At 40.6% G+C, this 7,413-nt stretch overlaps 1 protein-coding gene across 2 annotated transcripts in view; it reads left to right on the forward strand.

The window, feature by feature from the left end:
* The window catches only part of marchf8 (membrane-associated ring finger (C3HC4) 8), a 247,408-nt gene that overhangs the window by 25,637 nt on the left and 214,358 nt on the right, over window positions 1–7,413 (forward strand). The window lies entirely within an intron of this gene.

Below are 7,413 nucleotides of genomic sequence, written 5' to 3' on the forward strand. Positions count from 1 at the left end.
CAACAAATTTTCTCAAAAGCTGACAGTGCGCCTTATAACCCGGTGCGCTTTATATATGGATAAATATTAAGATTCATTTTCATAAAGTTTAGGTCTCGCAACTACGGTAAACAGCCGCCATCTTTTTTCCCCGTAGAAGAAGCGCGCGGTGCATGCTGGGATATGTGACGTTTCATTTCCATTTGTGTGTTTATGTAAAGACCCCAAAATGGCTCCTATTAAGTGTGTTGTCTGTCTAATTATAAATAATGCAGACGAGGCGTGTTAACTGAGTTCTCAACGTTTACTCACAGCGTGCTCATAACCACATTCTAACTGCCAGCATACAACAACGCTTCTCAGGGCTTCGCGCATGCTCATCACTATCGTTGCATGCTGGGTAGTGTAGTTGTTATATTTGCTAGCTCATAACATCACATTAAGAGACACGCTTACGCGCTTAATTCAATACTCGCCGTCATTCCGGGTGGATTGACAAAAGACCTCCAGCCGCTAGATATTGGTGTCAACAGGGCATTCGAAGCTAGACTGCTAACTGCGTGGGAACAGTGGATGACAGAAGGCGAACACACGTGACGTTCACCAAGACAGGGAGGCAGGGAGACAGCGCCAGACGACATTTTGGATCCCACATTCGCCCAACTTTTCAATTCGGACAACGAAGGAGAATAATTCGAGGGATTTATGAATGAAGAATAACTTCAGAAAGTGAGCGTTATGTTTATTTTGTGTGTTGTGACATTAACGTTCGAGCAACATTATGTTGCTATTGCTCTGCACTCTTTTGAATTTTACTATGTTTGTGATTGCACATTTGCGTACATTTTGGGAGTGAACAGAGTTGTTAGAACGCTGGTTTTTAATATATTATTAAAGTTTGACTGACCTATCTGACTGTTTTTTTTGACATTCCTTTAGCGCAGTTAGATGCGGCTTACAACACCGGGCGGCTTATAGGTGGACAAAGTTTTGAAATATGCCGTTCATTGAAGGCGCGGCTTTTAACCCAGGGCGCCTTATGGTGCGGAAAATACGGTAAACATAAAACTAAGAACCGGTTCAGCTAAATTTGTTGGTTTTCTGACATGGATTTGTTTCTTCAGCATTGTCCACACATTTAAGTCAGGACTTTGAGAAGGCCATTCTAAAACCTTAATTCTAGCCTTATTTAGCCATTCCTTTACCACTTTTGACGTGTGTTTTGGGTCATTGTCCTGTTGGAACACCCAACTGCGCCCAAGACCCAACCTCCGGGCTGATGATTTTTGGTTATCCTGAAGAATTTGGATTTCATTGTGCCATTTACTCTCTGTAAAGCACCAGTTCCATTGGAAGCAAAACAGGCCCACTGCATCATACTACCACCAACATGCTTGACGGTAGGGATGGTATTCCTGGTATTAAAGGCCTCACCTTTACTCCTCCAAACATATTGCTGGGTACAGCTCAATTTTTGTTTCATCTGACCACAGAACTTTCCTCCAGAAGGTCTTATCTTTATCTATGTGATGTCAGATGAAGTTTAGCTGTTTGGCCACAATACCCAGCAATATGTTTGGAGGAGAAAAGGTCAGGCCTTTAATCCCAGGAGCACCAATCCTACCATCAAGCATGGTGGTAGTAGTATTATGCTCTGGGCCTGTTTTGCTGCAAATTCTTCAGGACGACCTAAATCATCAGCACGGAGGTTGGATCTTGGGCGCAGTTGGGTGTTCCGACAGGACAATGACCCCAAACACACGTCAAAAGTGGTAAAGGAATGTCTAAATCAGGCTAGAATTAAGGTTTTAGAATGGCCTCCCCAAAGTCCTGACTTAAACGTGTGGACAATACTGAAGAAACAAGTCCATGTCAGTAAACCAACAAATTTAGCTGAACTGCACCAATTTTGTCAAGAGGAGTGGTCAAAAACTCAACCAGAAGCTTGTGGATGGCTACCAAAAGTGCCTTATTTCAGTGAAACTTGCCAAGGGACATGTAACCAAATATTAACATTGCTGTATGTATACTTCTGACCCAGCAAATTTGGTCACATTTTCAGTAGACCCATAATAAATTCATAAAAGAACCAAACTTCATGAATGTTTTTTGTGACCAACAAGTATGTGCTCCAATCACTCTATCACAAAAAAATAAGAGTTGTAGAAATTATTGGAAACTCAAGACAGCCATGACATTATGTTCTTTACAAGTGTATGTAAACTTTTGACCACCAATCCTTCTAATTAGTCCTCCTGATAGATGAGGCTCTTAATCACAGCATTTGGGCAGGTGTGCGCAATAAACACTCAGAGCAGGAGGTGCCAAAAAAAGACAGTGACGAGTGCTAAAACAGAAAAACACAAAGCAATGTCTGACCTGTCATGACAGGAAGTGTGCTGCTGTTCTTGAGGGTGCTTGAAGGCTGCTATGTTTTTGAGTAAGAAGAGGCTGTGTTGAAATAACGAGTGCATGTAAGTGGTCATTTCACCAGACGCTCAGTTACCCTTAACATGTTTAGTATTACAATATTGGCATTAAAAGCTGTCAAGTAATCAGTAACTTACCAATGCTGACATTTAAGATGCTACAGTCTCTGGCAAATGAGATCTGCTGCAGGTTATCCTGGCTAGAATGAGCTCCGTAGTTTGTTCGACATCGTTTATTTCGGGAAGGGGCAGGTGAGTGTTTATGGGATGAATGAGCTGTCCCCAGAAATATGATTTCCCCAGGCAAACAGCAGCATTTCAGTCAGATTTTGGTCAACTTACATGATATTCCGCTTTAAAAACGTTAGGTTTCCCTTTTTTTTTTTTGCTCAAGTCTGTGATTCTATCACAGACTTAGCAAACTTATGATTCTGTTAAAGGGGAACATTATCACAATTTCAGAAGGGTTAAAACCATTAAAAATCAGTTCCCAGTGGCTTATTTTATTTTTCGAAGTTTTTTTCAAAATTTTACCCATCACGCAATATCCCTAAAAAAAAGCTTCAAAGTGTCTGATTTTAACCATCGTTATATACACCCGTCCATTTTCCTGTGACGTCACACAGTGATGCCAACACAAACAAACATGGCGCATAGAACAGCAAGGTATAGCGACATTAGCTCGGATTCAGACTCGGATTTCAGCGGCTTAAGCGATTCAACAGATTACGCATGTATTGAAACGGATGGTTGTAGTGTGGAGGCAGGTAGCGAAAACGAAATTGAAGAAGAAACTGAAGCTATTGAGCCATATCGGTTTGAACCGTATGCAAGCGAAACCGACGAAAACGACACAAGAAAGCGAGGACGAATTCGGCGATCGCCTTCTAACAAACGATTGGTATGTGTTTGTTTGGTATTAAAGGAAACTAACAACTATGAACTAGGTTTACAGCATATGAAATACATTTGGCAACAACATGCACTTTGAGAGCGCAGACAGCCCATTTCAGGCGCGCTAAGAACATATATTTTTCCACGATTTCAGCACTCAGGTTAACCATACCTAAATAGACACAAAATACTGCATTACACAAGACTACCCGAATGTACTCGAATGATTGAAAAAAAAAAAAGTTTTTAAGCTAAATTATAGGTAAACACAGTTTATGTATAATAATTTACGTAAAACCGCGAGCAATGAATACATTTTTCATCAATTAATATATTCTGTAGACATACCCTCATCCGCTCTCTTTTCCTGAAAGCTGATCTGTCCAGTTTTGGAGTTGATGTCAGCATCTGCTTTGAGTGTCGCAGGATATCCACACATTCTTGCCATCTCTGTCGTAGCATAGCTTTTGTCGGTAAAGTGTGCGGAACAAATGACTGACCATTTCGTCGGCTTTCCCCACAGCCTCGTATTTTGAACAAATTTCGTCCAATTTCTTGCCACTTTCGCATCTTTGGGCCACTGGTGCAACTTGAATCCGTCCCTGTTCGTGTTGTTACACCCTCCGACAACACACCGACGAAAGTGAGAAAATGGCGGATTGCTTCCCGATGTGACGTCATGTTGTGACGTCATCGCTCCGAGAGCGAATAATAGAAAGGCGTTTAATTCGCCAAAATTCACCCATTTAGAGTTCGGAAATCGATTAAAAAAATATATGGTCTTTTTTCTGCAACATCAAGGTATATATTGACGCTTACATAGGTCTGGTGATAACGTTCCCCTTTAACGCGGATATCATAGGGCCATACAACAGGACGGAAAAACTAAGTATTAAATTTCACACCCAGGTGCTGGCATTATGCAATACCCTTATACACAGATGCCAACCCGCATTTACTATCTACCTTACAACAGCAGAAAAAAAGGTCAGGTTGACTTTATCTTACCCTTTTCATATCTGCGTTGTTTATATAGAACGGTGACATAGAAGAAAATGTGTTTGACAAAGTTGGCAATTTTCCGTCTTCAGAGTAGTACTACCAGGGATGGGTGTGAAATGTACAGTAATCGTGGGAAAATGGGACAGGAGTGTGACGTTCAATGACATTTATTATCTTTTACCTGTTGACTTGACAGCAATTGTTGCTTTGTACGTCACACAGGTGCTGATGTCCCCAAATATCATGTTTTGTGTTGCTTAGTGAATGCTCCCACAGTTGCTGCACTACAACAAGTCAGTGTTCAAAAACAAGAAAAAAAAATACAAAAATGAGGGGTGTTTTAGTTGATCTATGCAAAATTATCTGCCAATAGAACAAGTAAATTTGGCTTGTCAAGACTTTCCAAAACAAGTAAAATTAGCTAACCTCAATGAACCCAAAAATACCATAAAATAAGTATATTCTTACTGATAACAAGTGCACTTTTCTTGGTAGAAAAAAAAAATGACCCTTTTGCTCAATATGTTGAAAAATATTCTTAAATGAAGTAAATGCTAGTGCCATTATCTTGACATCATGATATGCGCTCAGCATCATGATTTTTTTTCATGCTTGAAGTAAGAAATTATTACTTTAAAAAAGTAGTTTTATACTTGTGAGTGTTGATGACACAGCTTTGCATCAGTTGATATTCTAGTTTCAAGCATGTTTTACTCAAAATAGGTCATAAAATCTCAGCAACAAGCTGTAATATCTTACTGAGATCATTTAGGAGCAAAACACTTAAAACAAGTAAAACACTCTAACATAAAATCTGCTTAGTGAGAAGAATTATCTTATCAGACAGAAAATAAGCAAATATCACCCTTATTTGAGATATTTAATCTTACTTAGATTTCAGTTTTTGCAGTGTGCAATAGCCTGCTTTTCTGGCGTTCTTTTTTTAACGGCTAATGCTATAAATGCTGTAATATACAGTCTTTAAAATACCTACAACACACAGTTGGGGTGTTGATTTGAAGCAGGCAAAAATTGGAGAGATGCTGGTTTTTCTGAAACGTGAAAACTCATTTAGATATTAGGGCTGTAACGACATTGTAGATACCGTGGTATTTCGGTTTCAAAGTATCAAAATAATGCCGTGACATGTGACCGTATTAAATGAAAACTTGGTGAGTGTTGTTCTTTCTTGGCTCTTAAACGTTGGCTGCGCCTGAAAATAAACTACATCTCCCAGAATCATCTGCGCAGCGCGGGAGCAGCAAAGTAAAAAAATGTCTTCAAACGCTGCGTTATGTTGCTAACAGACAAGTATAGGTGAAAACCTCACCTCTTTGGCGGAGGTAAGAAAGTCTGCGTTCTGCAAAGCAAAGCGTGCCACATTTGTCTCAAGCGTTTCTAAGCCAACGCAGAGGCGCACAGCACGGAGGGAAATCACCCAAAAAAACTGTAAACATCAGGGGTTGGGGGGTTGGAGCCTATCCAGCTGCATTGGAGCGGAACAAAAGGTACACGTTGGACAAGTCGCCACCTCATAAATGATCGCCCCCAAAAAATATTTGAAGCTAAACATCATGGGATGTTTACATTGTCACTTTAAAGACATCAACTGTAAGTAGAGATGTCCGATAATATCGGCAGGCCGATAAATGCTTTAAAATGTAATATCGGAAATTATCGGTATCTGTTTCAAAATTATCGGTATCGGTTTCAAAAAGGAAAATGTATGACTTTTTAAAATGCCGCTGTACACAGACGTAGGGAGAAGTACAGAGCGCCAATAAACCTTAAAAGCACTGCCTTTGCGTGCCGGCCCAGTCACATAATATCTATGGCTTTTCACACACACAAGTGAATGCAACGCATACTTGGTCAACAGCCATAAAGGTCACACTGAGGGTGGCCGTATAAACAACTTTAACACTGTTACAAATATGCGCCACACTGTGAACCCACACCAAACAACAATGACAAACACATTTTGGGAGAACATCCAGACCGTAATACAACATAAACACAACAGAACAAATACCCAGAACCCCTTGCAGCACTAACTCTTCCGGGACGCTACAATATACACCCCCCTCTACCACCCCCAACCCCGCCCACCTCAACCCTTGCAATATACACCCCCCGCTACCTCTACCCCCCCCACGCCCCCCACCCGACCCCCAACCCCGCCCACCTCAATCTCCTCATGCTCTCTCAAGAAGAGCATCTCCCAAATCCAAGCTGCTGTTTTGAGGCATGTTAAAAAAAAGAATGCACTTTGTGACTTCAATAACAAATATGGCAGTGCCATGTTGGCATTTTTTTCCATAACTTGAGTTGATTTATTTTGGAAAACCTTGTTACATTGTTTAATGCATCCAGCGGGGCATCACAACAAAATTAGGCATAATAATGTGTTAATTCCACGACTGTATATATCGGTATCGGTTGATATCGGTATCGGTAATTAAGAGTTGGACAATATCGGAATATCGGATATCGGCAAAAAAGCCATTATCGGACATCTCTAACTGTAAGTTATTTTTTTAAACATTTGCTTAAAACAGTAGATGTTCATGCACAATTATTTGCACTTAAGAATACATGTTTGTAGTACGATTAGAACATTTGAGCATTATATCTGTGTTCAGTTACAGTAAGTATGCCAATACTAAACATTCCTGCTACTTCATTTTACAGTAGCAATGATTGTCACACACACACTAGGTGTGGTGAAATTTGTCCTCTGCATTTGACCCATCCCCTTGTTCACCCCCTGGGAGGTGATGGGAGCAGTGGGCAGCAGCGGTGGCCGCGCCCGGGAATCATTTTTGGTGATTTAACCCCCAATTCCAACCCTTGATGCTGAGTGCCAAGCAGGGAGGTACTGGGTCCCATTTGTATAGTCTTTGGTATGACTCGGCTGGGGTTTGAACTCACAACCTACCGATCTCAGAGCGGACACTCTAACCACAGGGCATCTTCTTTTCTTTTTTTTGGACATATGCCACAATAATATTGTACCTTGGCCTTAATACTGTGATTATATCGTACCGTGACATTTTGGATACCCCTACATCCCTATTATATATAAATCAAATGTATTTTTAACCAACTG

Source organism: Nerophis lumbriciformis, linkage group LG02 (assembly GCF_033978685.3).
Source record: "Nerophis lumbriciformis linkage group LG02, RoL_Nlum_v2.1, whole genome shotgun sequence".
NCBI classification, from domain to species: Eukaryota; Metazoa; Chordata; class Actinopteri; order Syngnathiformes; family Syngnathidae; genus Nerophis; species Nerophis lumbriciformis.